The 13,410-nt window shown below is 38.8% G+C and overlaps 1 long non-coding RNA gene across 6 annotated transcripts; it reads right to left on the bottom strand.

Moving 5' to 3' along the window:
• Positions 1-2,684: 2,684 nt before the first annotated feature.
• On the bottom strand, positions 2,685-10,057 carry LOC131546382 (uncharacterized). 6 transcript variants are annotated; one of them, XR_009272673.1, is made up of 7 exons: positions 10,013-10,057; positions 9,133-9,229; positions 5,683-9,029; positions 5,234-5,496; positions 4,494-4,577; positions 4,000-4,397; positions 2,685-3,130 (listed from the first exon to the last, which is right to left on the bottom strand). It is a non-coding gene; the product is annotated as an uncharacterized LOC131546382 (long non-coding RNA). The 6 variants fall into 6 exon arrangements; XR_009272672.1 differs by lacking the exon at positions 2,685-3,130 and having other exon boundaries at positions 3,742-4,397; positions 5,683-5,907; positions 6,036-9,029; XR_009272676.1 differs by lacking the exon at positions 2,685-3,130 and having other exon boundaries at positions 3,742-4,397; positions 5,683-5,907; positions 6,233-9,029.
• Positions 10,058-13,410: the final 3,353 nt, after the last annotated feature.

Raw genomic sequence — 13,410 nt, 5'->3', positions numbered from 1 at the left:
TCCAGTCTCCCAAGCACGCTGGACCCATTCCAGTTTGCATATCGTTCAAACCGTTCCACGGACGATGCAATATCCACCACTCTCCACCTAGCTCTTACTCACCTGGAACAGAAAGACTCCTATGTAAGAATGCTGTTCATCAACTTCAGCTCAGCATTCCAATACAATAATCCCACAACAGCTCATCCACAAACTAAACCTGCTGGGCATTAACACCTCCCTCTGTAATTGGATCCTGGACTTTTTAACTGCAAGACCTCAGTCAGTCCGTATCGGCCGCAACACCTCGAGCACTACCACACTGAGCACAGGGGCCCCACAAGGCTGTGTGCTCAGCCCGCTGCTCTTCACGCTGCTGACCCACGACTGCACTGCCAAGTCCAGCTCCAACCACATCATCAAGTTTGCTGATGACACAACTGTGGTAGGCCTCATCAGCAACAACGATGAAACGCACTACAGAGAGGAAGTGGCACAGCTGACTGAATGGTGTGGTGCTAACAACCTGTCCCTCAATGTGGGTAAGACAAAAGAGGTTGTGATGGACTTCAGGAGAAACTCTGTTGACCACCCCCCACTGACCATCGACGGCTCAACCGTGGAGAGAGTCGGTAGCACTAAATTCCTGGGGTGCACATCACAAAGGATCTCACCTGGACCACCAACGTCACGTCACTCAACAAGAAGGGACAACAGCGCCTCTACTTTCTCCGTCGGCTGAAAAGGGCAAGTCTCCCTCCACCCATCCTCACCACCTTTTACAGGGGCACCATTGAGAGTGTGCTGACCAGCTGCATCACTGCAAGACCCTACAACGGACAGTGAACACTGCCGCAAAGATCATCGGTGCCCCTCTTCCCTCCATCCTGGACATTTTCCTTGCACGTTGCTCCAGCAAGGCCTCCAGCATCGTGAAGGACCCCACCCACCCCTCCCACAACCTCTTCCAGCTCCTGCCATCAGGAAAAAGGTACCGGAGTATTAAAGCTCGTTCTGTCAGATTGCTCAACAGCTTCTTTCCCCAGGCTGTGAGAGCTCTTAACTCCAATCTCCCTGTCCCCGCTCTGAAACCATGAACACCTCAGCCCCCCAACTATAAATAACTATTGACAAATTTCTCCTAAGTGCAATTCTGGGTGTGCTACACACAGGTGAGTGGGCTATACAAACCACCTGTAGTAACGCACTCGTCCCACTATATGCACACTAGACACTTTCTATAAACACTCCCTGCAACAAAGACTCAATAAGATAATATATGTTTACTTCAATATTGCACTACAAAATAATGTTTACTGGAGCATTGCACTACTAACTCTTTTGCACTATGCGCTGCTTCCCACAAAATCTCTCTTCTGAACAATTTAATGTAAAAAATATATATTTCCTGCACAATTTCATGTACAAATATCTCTTTAGCACTATTTCATGTACAGTATTTATGTAAAGTTCTTGTACAGTCTCAGTTTGTGTACGTGTAGTCAACTAGGTATAGTAGTTATAGTATTTATAGTATATGTATAGTCAGATGGTTAAACTGTTGTATAGCCCTATTGTGTTTTTTGTTTTTTAGGTTTTTCCTATATTTGCATTGCTGTATGTGTATCTCATGTCTAACTAGTATGTAGCACCGTGGTCCTGCGAGACACGACATTTCGTTCCACTATATGTCCACACATGTAGCAGAATGACAATAAAGCTCAACTTGAACTTGATTAGATTTGACGTCATTCTTTTCTATGCTTGTTTGTTCAATACACTGCCTTATATTCATTTGAGTTATTTAAAATAAAAAAGATGAATGTTAACCTCAGTAAAACAAAACAAAAAAAAATGCAAACAGAAACATTAAAAAACAGAAATTGCTTTTAATGTTTTCTGTGTGTTTATCTTTCAAAAGGAATTATTAGCTTATCGAGTAAACTGGAAAAAGTTTAACTGCCAATTATTCAGCTGCTGAAATGTTCCTAACACTCTCAGTAGACAAAACTTGCATAAAACATTTTGAAAGCTGAAAGTGATATCATCTAGGATATTTATATGATGGATGATATTGTAAAGACTGTAAATCGATTCCCTCACAGACTCATTTTCAATTGCATAAAATTCAATACAGCATCTACCCCTGATGTAGGTCTCTGGTGCTTTCAATGATGGTAGAATTGGAGGAAGTAAATGAATAAAAAGAAGAGGTTGATGGTATAACTAAAGAAAACAGAATGTGCTCATACATATCTTGAGTTTTGTATGGAGTGTGTGTTTACTGAAGGACTAAACACAGGTTAGCGTGACTAGGCTGTAATGGTGATGTGTTTGTACTGGGATCTTAGGGGAATTCAGAAACAAGACCTGTAGAACAGGTTTATCAGCGGGACACACCTGTACTGAATGAGTCATAGTGTACTTGTAACCAAGTACTGAAGTGCTTTGTAACAATCTTTCTTGAAAGATTATATTGTTTTTTAAGATTATATTTGTTACCAGCAGATTTTGTTTTTGGGCACAAACACAATACCATAATTTTTAAAAACTTCCTAAACAATGGAAGACAACACAAAGGACAACAGAACTAGACAATGTAAAGAACACACACATCAACATATATTAATTTATCTTATGCATGTAATTGTCACGGCACGGTAGGGATGTGCAACGAAGGAACAAGGTCTGGGTCCAGATGCAGGGAAAAAACACTTTAATAAACAACGAAAAAGCCAACAGGGCAAAAACAAAACAGGTAAAGGAGTGGGATACATGAAACGGCAACACAGTGCATGTATCCCCAGAGTCAGAACAGCAACTACACAAACAACGAACAATTATTATTCTACCAGACAGAGTAGCGGGAGTGTGGCGTATAAATAGACCATGGTGATGGAGAACAGCTGGGAGTGTGATCAGTGGCAGGTGTGTGTGGTAATGGCAATTGAGTCCGGGAAGACGGGAGGTGGCGACCTCTGGTGGTGAGGGGGAGCATCGTGGACCCGGTCTCATGACAGTAATGACTGTCGACATATGACAAATGTATAGTAGTCAACTGCTTTTGTCCTGCTTAATGCCCTTCAGAGCTGTCTGTGTCGTTTCCGGTCGTTGGCTTCTAGAAAGTTCCAGTCAATAATGCGCCACGTTACTAAAGCAGAAATAAGACAAACTCACCTCATTTACACATGCTGAGAAACACATTATGTGCCAAATTTTCATTAAAATTAATGAAATACTGTTGTTAAAATTAGATACGGTTACTTCCCCGTGATAAGGAGAGGTGAATCTGAATTTGGTGAATGGTTAAATGGAAGAAAGTTGCTAACTGCTTTGGATAAAAAATCTTATCTTAATCTACTTACCTTTATATGATTTGTTCTCCAAATACCTACCTGAATTTATTCCTTTTACAAGGCTTTCCATAAATATTAAAACTTAACACTGGATTAATCACAAAAGGAATGTAGACATAAAAATATTGATAAGAAGGTAACGTCTCAATACGCAATGAGAAAAAAGCTATCATGAAAGCCATTGCAATGGAATGAAAGTATTTGCAGTAAAATGCAATGTTTGGAAGTGGGGTAATAGTTTGACATAGTTTGTAATATTACGAAGCTACGAGAATACTTATTGTGCAAAGAAAACTAAAATAACTTTATTCAAGAATTCTTCTCGTAGCTTTGTAAAATGATGGCTGAACCCTCATAGATTACCCCTTTGTAATCTATGGTTGAATAAGCATTACAAAGGTGTACGTACAGGCAACTACATTTATTAAATATCACACACAGAATAAATAATAGAATAGAATATAAAGAGGGGCCGAAAATTTATGCTTACAAATGAGCGAATAAAGATGTCACACTGTACAATCAGTTGATCAATAAACAGCAGTGAAAAATTAACACATATTCAGAGCTGTAAACCAAACACCAATACCAAACACTTTTCAAACATTTCTCCTCCATTACATCATAATAAACAATCAAATATTTTAATGTGTAAATTCGTCACCTCTGAAATATGACATCTGTCTGCAGTTCAGGCCGTTCATGTTCATAAACACGTCTGCTGTAGTTTACAAACTACATGATTTATCTGGAAATTATTTAAGACTGACAATAAAATCACATCAAATACAAATCAAAATGGCACAAAAGTGATTTTGTAATGTTTACCCATCATGCAGCAGACAGTGTGACGTGTCCAGAAAATGTCTCATAAGTGCTGATATCAGTGCGTAGAAATCCATGCAAACATTTCAGGTGTATAAAGTGCACAAACACACCAGACCGAGACAGCAGTGCAATTTAGCATTAAGAGAGTAAGAGAAACACACACACTCAGGTTTCTCTGGCCTTCAGTAGGGGATCTGGTTCTGATAGTACTGGATCATGTCATACGTTTTGCTCCTGGAACAAATGAAGAACATTTCATATTATAAGCACAGTGCTTTACATTAAAACAAGTCAGGAAACGACATGCATTAATGTGTAAGAGACACTGACCTGCTGCTCAGGAAGCAGTTCTGAATGACTTTGATGATAAAAGCTGCTGCTTCCTTCTCACTCACTCCAGGGTTAAAACGCTGCCTACAACACATGATTCACTTCATATTAACAAGCTATTAATTAATCTATTCTTTAAATTAATTTTGTTTATCAATCTTTATTCATCTTTCTATCCACATGCTTGTACTATACTAAACAATGTTTTTAATTTGTATATACAGTATTTACCTCTGTATGATTAATTGTTTGTTGTATTCTTCATTTGTATATATTTGTAAATATTTTCCTAGGATAAACTTTAAAAAAATGTCCATTAATATAATTCCTGTTAGAAAAGCATTGCCTGATATCAATTTAAGCAGGACATTCCAATAAAATATGCTTTACAGTCAAGAAAAACTTATAAAATCCCATAAGTCACATTCTTACCCTTTCAATATACAAAACGCTCAATATACAATATACCCTTTAAACATACATGGCTAAGTCTAATTCTCATTTATGTGTGTGTTTCTGGAGATTTTCTTGCCATATATTATGATGCTTTCTTAAAAATTCTGTACCGTAATTTAACTTTATAACTCATAACTCATTCTCCATGTTCATAAAAACAAAATATATGTTCATGTATATTGATTCATGTTTATTATTTAATGACTTGACAAGCCTGGATGAGAAGCTGTGTTGCATGTTCTGTTACGAAGGGTCTGATCTTCCTGATGTTGTGTAGTGCTAACCTGCAAGATCATGCTGTTTTAGCAATATGATCTTTAAAGATCAGCTGATCATCAAGGATCACCCCAATCTTCCTGGTCGAACTCAATGGGGTTATCGTTGATGAGCCCAGTTGGATGGTAAACTGGTGCTGTACTGATAGGGTGGCTGAGAAGATGAGAAGCTCAGTCTTTGCCAGGTTCAGCTGCAGGTGATGCTCTTTCATTCATGCCAAGATGTCCGTCAGGCAGCCTGAGATCCCAGCAGGTACCGTTGGATCATCTGGCTGAAATGAGAGGTAGAGCTGAGTGTCAGAAGCATAGCAATATTAGGAAAAACCATGTGACTATGTGATGGGTTCCAGTTATGCCATGTATATGGAGAAGTGGAGGGGTCCGAGAACTGATCCCTGAGGAACCCCAGTGACCAACTGATGAAATTTGTATACCTGAAGCAACCTTGAAGGACCTACCTGTAAGGTGAGACTCAGAAAAGTGAATTGCAGTTCTGGACTGGTGACGCACAGTGATGAGAGGATGGACAGAAGGATTTGATGAGCAGATAAATCTAGCAGAATGAGAACTGATGATTTGGACTCAGCTCTTGCACTCTGTAACGATCCAGTGACTCACAGCAAGGTGGTTTCAGTTGAATGGCCACTTTTAAATCCTGACTGGTTCTTCCCCAACTGGTTGTTCTGTGAGAGGAAGGAAGACACTTGGGTGAAAGCAATGTGTTCAAGTGATTTTGCTATGAAAGAGAGACGAGCCTCTAGCTCTCAACAAGTGAGGTGTCTATTATAAGTTTTATGAGCAGTGGGGTTACCCAAGCTGCCTGCTTGAATGCCTGCGAGAAGAGATGTTGATGATGTGTGAGTGAAGGCAGAAGTGCAGGAGATCTGAGGGGATTGAATCTGGAGGACAGATGGTAGGGTGGCTGGAGAGGATAGGTTTAGAGACTTCATCTTCTGTAAGTGAAGAGGAGGTGGTGAGAAGATGGTCAGCTGTAGCTGTGACTGATACCTATTTAGATCAGCTCAGTCTTTTTGATTTGTGCCATTTTCTCTTTGCTGCCCTGACTGAGGTTAGTCTGGTGCTCACGGAAGACTTGGGGTGAGTAGCACATGCTGGAGAAAAGAGGACAGATAGTGTCTAGGCAGGTAGTTATGGTAGAAAACAACATATTCATGGCACAGTTCACATCTAATGATAATAAATGTGTGGGGGTGGGAAGAGAGGACGATGCACAGTGCAAAGTCGAGAAGAATAAGAGACCTTAAGTATTGTCTAAATGAAACTGGCAGAGGGGTTGGTGGTGTGAAGGTAGATGTAGATTAAAAGTGATAATGAAATGATCTGAGATGTGTTTGTTGACCACAAAAAAAAAAAAAAAAAAGCCAAATATACTTTGCTAAGATAGCTCCTTGTCACAAAGAATTAATAACAGTCACAGCAACAATGAGAAAGTCATTAAATTTGGTGTCACACTCCCCAAGCTGGCAGCACTGCACATTTGTCTTCTTTTCCTTTTAATGGTGGTTGGTAAACCCACTTAAAAGGTCCACACCGCCATCTACTGCACGACACCGGCATGACATCTGACATAAAATAATGATCAGGCTTAGAAGAGCTGATACCGATCAGTTAAAGAAATGCTCAATTGGCCCTGATCCTGATCCTTGAGATCTACTTGAGACATCTCTAATGAAGACCAGACTGGCAGGTTTGCAGGGATGGTTGATTCAGATGTAGTAAGAAGCAAGGATATTATAGTTTTGAATTTTTAAATTAGTTTTTATTTAATATCGTTTTCAAATTTCCTATAATTTCAGTTGAGTTAAAGTTAGTTTCATTAATGGTTTTGTTAGTTTTAGTTTAGTTTTTATTTTGTGAACACAGTTTTTATATATTTTAGTTATTATATTTTAACAGAGTTAATGTAGACCAAACCAAGACATTTAATTTTAGCAAAGTTGAATGTTTGCAGTTTACAGTTAACTCTTGTGCAAACCTCTTAATAATGACAATAAAATAATTATTTGCAATTCAACAAAAACCAAAAATATGCAGCTTATATGGATACAATTTATTAATTCACATTCATGTTCATATTCATTCATATTAAAGATGTAATCTTGTTTAATATGCCAATAGTTTACAAACAACAAGCTAATCAAGGTTTTCAGAGTTACTAGACAGCATCAGACAGTTGAGTTTGTATCAGGGCTGGAGCTAAATTCTGCAGATCAATGGCCCTCCAGTGCTGGATTTGAGGAAAGATGCCCTGCGTCCCAATGTGCATACTATCCACCCTATCTGCCCTAAATAGTATTAAAAATTACTTAAATCACATAGATTTTAGCATGGACAGTGTAAACATTGGGACGCAGGCTTGTTGTTTGCAATCGTCACTGAAACTCTGTAAACTTTATTTTTGTTCATCTGTGTTTTCAATGCATTAATTTGCTGGATTTTTTGCACATACGAGCCACCGGTGCACACTGTATGTCCCGTCTCCCTCTATGAACGTACACAATAAGAATAAACAATCTAAAATGCTTTGAAACCTCATACTACTCAAAAATAAATGCGATGGTGATTTAAATGATGTTTGCACCGCTCCAGCGCGCACGCGCTTCAGATGAGCAACGCAATCAATCCCAGTTCTACAGCCCCTTTTACACAACACGGCCAGCGGTGAAAACACAGCGCGGCTATCACTTTCTCTCATTTCGGATGCGTTTTATAAAGTCAAGGCGGTGCTCGTGTCATGGATTCGAGACGGACCTTACCATAGTAAATCGCAAAGCGTGACAAAATGACTATTCACTAAAGTCAGCTCATCCAAAACTTTTAATTCTGTGTCTAACTCACTCTCATGTTGTTCTCGCACGTCAAGCAAGCTTTTAAACGTTCGTGCGCTGTAAAGTGTGCATTATTATTATTTCCCATTTCATAGCCCACCTCTTGTTTTTTAAATGCAAAAACGCATTCTCTGTGAATAGCCGCTTAGGACGCAGCTCACGTGCATGAAGCACCATCTATTTCCCTGAACAACCACAGGTCCGATTTTCTGGCACAGAATGACAGCTTATTAAAATCACGAACACGATTATTTATTTTTGCTAATTATTATTTTATTTTCGTTAGTTTTTCAGTTACTGTTGTTAGTTTCGTTTAGTTTTAGTTTTTCATTTATTTAGAAATTTTTATTTTATTTCAGTTTACGAAAATGTTTTTGACCAATAGTTTTAGTCTTAGTTTCAGTTTTCGTTTACGAAAGTAACCTTGGTAAGAAGAGGTGGCAAAAGAAAAGTTAACATCCATTGAAAAGTCATCAATGTTGTCAGGTGATCTGACATCAGAAGTTGAAAAAAACAAATCCAATAGGAGAGTTCTGGTCCAACAGAAAAATTATTTTAATTTTACTTGAAGAGAGAACATTTTACTCTATTCGTTATGTTCTTTTGAGGTTCTTCATCAAATGTTTTTTGGAAACAATCACACTTTATATTATATTAAACAGATTAATATGCAAGACATTTCTCTTAAAGGACTCATCTCTACCTAAAGTCAATTAGTAGTATTGTTAATAAATTTAAAAAAAAGTACTTGTGTACTTAATGGAATTTAATGCTTTTAAGTTGGTTTTAAGTCTCCTCTATTGAAATAGAAATGGCTAGATGTCACATGAAATAGGGTCCTGAAACTTCAGCCTTCGGTTGTGCAGGAACATATATTGTGGAATACACACTGATCAATATTAGATGATTCAGGGGTTGGATGAGGCTCCTCTCAACATCAGACAGCTGGATATTGTCTGTAGGGCACAGACAGTAAAACTATAACTGTTTCATGAGATGATTTTAGGATGACAATAATTCAATATCATATAAATGAAGAAAAACAAAACAAAAACTTACATCTACATGAAGTAAGAAGTGGGACATCAGCAACTGGACAACAGGGGGAGCCACCTCAGCATCTTTACTCTGAGAGACAACAGTCTGGACATCTTTGCTGGTCATTCAAGGATTAGATTTAACTTGTCTTAATAAAGTTATCCTGATATATCAGAATATAGAGTGTTGAAGGGATAATGTCAAAACCCAAAAGACTAATATATATATATATAATCTTATCATTATGGCAGCGGGACAACATCAACTGCCTTTAGGAGGAGATTTTCAATCTGAAATGGATTCAGTCATCCATAAGGGTCAGTCACATGTTTCAGTGACCGGTATGTTTAGGCAGAGGTTTCAGTGACCGGTAGGTTTCAGTGGCTTTCAGCGGCAGAAAACAGCCTAACAGCTGTGTAGTTGCTGTTCATGTCACCTTTTTCAGTGACTTCTGCCCACACATGACAGCCAACAGCTCTGTAGCTGCTGCGCGTTTTGCCTTTTGCCATTTAGTTCATATCATCGGTCATATCATTCCAGCATTGTTCTACACTGTAATTATATCGTTTGCCTCCTGTGTTATTGAGTAATTGTACAGGCGCAATCGACATCTTCCAATTTCCTGAATCAAGGTGCTTACACCCGAATGAATTCGGCTCACAGCCGAGTCCAACTGCAGCCAGCTGAACCCAGCTGAGAAAATCTGAGCCAAATTGTATAGACCTGAAACAATTTGGCACACCGCTACACACACGAGTAAACCATTGCTGGATTCTTGAAAAAGACAAAGCTGGCAAGTTAACTGTGGTGGCTGATTCAGGTCTGTTTAGTAAAGGCATATCTTTTTCCTCGGTGGATTTAAGGTTTCCAGAAAATTCTACAAGAGGAGCTAATCACTCACCAGGCTGCTTTCTCCCTGCAGATGTACGTCCAAAATGAGCAACGCACCAAAGTGGTTACAATATATAGGCTTCGTCTCCGCCCACTTCCGCGCTCTTGTCTCTGCCCACAACAAGCCAAACGTTTGCTAACACTACCTTTTTTTTTTTGGTGAAAATGTGAAAAACATACACTAAGGAAAAGAGCCAGGGGTTCAAGGTTGGGCAAATAATACACAGCTATTAAAATTCAAAAGAGAAAGAGAGAAAAAAACATTAAAAATAAATAACAGTAAGAACAATAAACAATCTTTCCTACAAAACATTAATTAATTATTAAATAAAAATTATACAAAAACACCAAAAAGTTTTAGTTGCCTTTTTGATACAGGAGGTAGATAAAGATTTAATATAGATTTTAATATCTTCTTGAAAGTAAGAAAAGTGGGGGTAACTTTCATAATCTTGCATTTGTGGATAAAATATTTCGCAAGCAAAATAATTAAGTTGCATAGAAAGTAAACATTTCCATATTGCTTCTCAAAAGTGAAAATTTCATATTGTGTATAAAGTTTACAATGAACTAGCAATCGTCTTGCCAAAGTTTTCTTGTATGAACACAATGCAAAAAAAGATGCAAGACAGTTTCTGGTTTTGAGTCACGGAAAGTATTTTGCAAACACTTCCATTGCAATCCGCTTGTTAAGTGGTGACGTAAGAAACGCTGTTTTTCTGGGTCCAAACCGCAACTCGCTTCACTTGAGAATATTAGAACAACAGCCGTTTATGAGCACTGTTTATACATATTACACATTTAACCTAAACATGTATCCATGCTCACAACGTTCCAAACACAAATCATTTTTATATTTATTGATATTTATATTTTCATTGTCTGCTATCTGGGATTTCAGTATAGGATTATAATTGTTTTGCTAGTATTATAATCACATTCTGAGTGTATATTAGCACCGTTTTTTGTTTTCTCATGAAGGAAAATTCCGTGATGTGCTCACAGAAGGCATCAGCCGTGGTCCATGCACGGATTCACTGGTTCAACACCAGCGCTGCATCGGACCACGTAAAAAGAGTGACTCCGATGCAGTTCTACTTTCACTGGAGTACCTGACCCACCCCTACCCTAAACCTACCCAGTTCTGAACAATAATGATGACGAGAAATGTTCCAGTATCTCGTCGGCATATTGATGCTAAGGGTTTCCGTGCGTGGAGCACGGCTGATGCCTGTCACTGACTTACATTGGTATCACTTCTGTGAGCCCATCACGGAATTTTCGGCGATTCCGTGATGCCACCACAGATTCGGAGGTTAATTAATTCCGTTAACATTACACGGAATTCTGTGAGATCAGATTTTCCTTCACTGAACTGTTGGTATATTTACCTCAGTGGATTCAAGTGAAGCACAAGACATACTGAAGAAAAGATAAACTAACTCCTAGCTTCTTTCTCTATCTACACAAAATGAGAAAGAGAAGGAAATTTTTCCAAATTATTTACATTTTCATCATTTTCAAGAACATTTACAGGAAACATGTAATCTTGCTGTAAGTAAAAAATAATCTAAGACACTACATATTTTCCCCACATTGATTTTATTTTTTCAAATTGTGGTTCAGACCTTCCGTAGTATATAAACCAACACCTAAAGCAATAAACCTCTGAAGAAAGTTTCATCACAGCACTGTGTCCGTGTTCATTTCTACCCAGTCATGCATTCTTTGGTGAGAGAAACAGGCCACTTAGTGATCTGTCATTCAGAAAGTTAAAACAAAACAACAAAACATGTTCTTGTGAAACTTAAACAACAAGAACGAGATCAAATAAACCCTAAAGATGTCCTATATTATATTATATATATATATATATATATATATATATATATATATATATATATATAAATAACATTAAAATAAATAAAAGAATATACATGTATAATTCTGTGTCAATTAACAATATAAATAATTTCATAAGGAAATATTTATATACACTTGAGTAAATAGAAACTCACAAAAAGTATTTCACCATTTAAGTTTTATTTAAACTTAATCATTTAAAAATCAATATTGTTTCATTTTAATATAAATATAGGCCTGTAAGGCCACCTTTTCAGGGTCTCAAAGGGCATTTTTCCCAAGGACTGTAAGGGTTCTTGTCAGAGACAATTGTGTGGGTGCGATCAATATCTTCCAAATTCCTGAATCAAGCTGCTCACACCCAAAACAATTCTCCACACAGCCGCACCCAACTTCCACCAGCTGAAAATCTGAGCCAAATCGGACAGACCAGAACAAATCTGGCACACAGGCTCAATGATCTGGTTCACAGGCTCAATGATCTGGTTCGATCTGGTTCACAGGCTCAATGATCTGGTTCACAGGCTCAATGATCTGGTTCACAGGCTCAATGATCTGGTACACAGGCTCAATGATCTGGTTCACAGGCTCAATGATCTGGTTCACAGGCTCAATGATCTGGTTCGATCTGGTATACAGGCTCAATGATCTGGTTCGATCTGGTTCACAGGCTCAATGATCTGGTTCGATCTGGTACACAGGCTCAATGATCTGGTTCACATGCTCAATGATCTGGTTCACAGGCTCAATGATCTGGTTCGATCTGGTTCACAGGCTCAATGATCTGGTTCACAGGCTCAATGATCCGGTTCACAGGCTCAATGATCCGGTTCACAGGCTCAATGATCTGGTACACAGGCTCAATGATCTGGTTCGAACTGGTACACAGGCTCAATGATCTGGTTCGATCTGGTACACAGGCTCAATGATCTGGTACACAGGCTCAATGATCTGGTTCACAGGCTCAATGATCTGGTTCGATCTGGTACACAGGCTCAATGATCTGGTTCACAGGCTCAATGATCTGTAGGCTCAATGATCTGGTTCACAGGCTCAATGATCTGGTTCGATCTGGTTCACAGGCTCAATGATCTGGTTCGATCTGGTTCACAGGCTCAATGATCTGGTTCGATCTGGTACACAGGCTCAATGATCTGGTTCACATGCTCAATGATCTGGTTCACAGGCTCAATGATCTGGTTCGATCTGGTTCACAGGCTCAATGATCCGGTTCACAGGCTCAATGATCTGGTACACAGGCTCAATGATCTGGTTCACAGGCTCAATGATCTGGTTCACAGTCTCAATGATCTGGTTCGATCTGGTACACAGGCTCAATGATCTGGTTCACAGGCTCAATGATCTGGTTCACAGGCTCAATGATCTGGTTCGATCTGGTACAGGCTCAATGATCTGGTTCGATCTGGTTCACAGGCTCAATGATCTGGTTCGTTCTGGTACACAGGCTCAATGATCTGGTTCACATGCTCAATGATCTGGTTCACAGGCTCAATGATCTGGTTCGATCTGGTACACAGGCTCAAT

The sequence above is a fragment of the Onychostoma macrolepis genome, chromosome 08 (genome assembly GCF_012432095.1).
Source record: "Onychostoma macrolepis isolate SWU-2019 chromosome 08, ASM1243209v1, whole genome shotgun sequence".
NCBI lineage: Eukaryota > Metazoa > Chordata > Actinopteri > Cypriniformes > Cyprinidae > Onychostoma > Onychostoma macrolepis.
The sequence above is the reverse complement of the archived record's forward strand: the minus strand, read 5'-3'. Positions and strand labels throughout refer to the sequence as shown.